Genomic DNA, 727 nt, shown 5'->3' on the forward strand with positions numbered 1-727 from the left:
CCTGCTGCCTCATTCCCCTAGAGCATAAGAAAGCTGCCTGTACAGTACAGGTCACACTCTAGCCTGTGAGAGGGACATCTCCAAGCACAGCACAGCCATGCTTCCACTCCAGTGGCGGTGGGAACAGTTTCTCTGGGGCAGAGGGACACAACACACACAAGACTGTGCTTTCCAATCTGCAGCCCAAGGGAAAAACACCAATGTGACCTTGTGATCTTGGCCTACTGGAAGGAGGAAGGCATAGGTTACTGGGGAATGCACCTAACACAGAGCCAAGGAATTATAGAATCAGTTAGGTTGGAAAAGACCTCTCAGATCACTGAGTTTAATCTACATCTGATCACCACCATGTCAATGAGGCCATGGCACTCAGTGCCACATCCAGGTTTCCTTAAACACCTTCAGGGACGGCGACTCCATCACCTCCCTGGGCAGCCCAGTCCAATATTTAATCATCCCTTCCTGTGAAAAAATTCTTCCTAACGTCCAACCTAAACCTCTCCTGGTGCACTTTGAGGCCATGTCCTCTTGTCCTGACAGTAGAGCCAGACTCACACCTGGCTGCACCCTCCTGTCAGGGAACTGTGGAGAGACAGAGAATCCCCCCAGGCTGAGCCCCTCCATCTCCCTCAGCTGTTCCTCATCACACCTGTGCTCCAGACCCTTCCCTGCCCTCGCTCCTGCAGTTCCCAACCCCTCCGATGTCCCGGCACAGCGGCTCCAGGAG

The sequence above is a fragment of the Geospiza fortis genome, unplaced genomic scaffold (assembly GCF_000277835.1).
Source record: "Geospiza fortis unplaced genomic scaffold, GeoFor_1.0 scaffold106, whole genome shotgun sequence".
Classification (NCBI taxonomy): Eukaryota; Metazoa; Chordata; class Aves; order Passeriformes; family Thraupidae; genus Geospiza; species Geospiza fortis.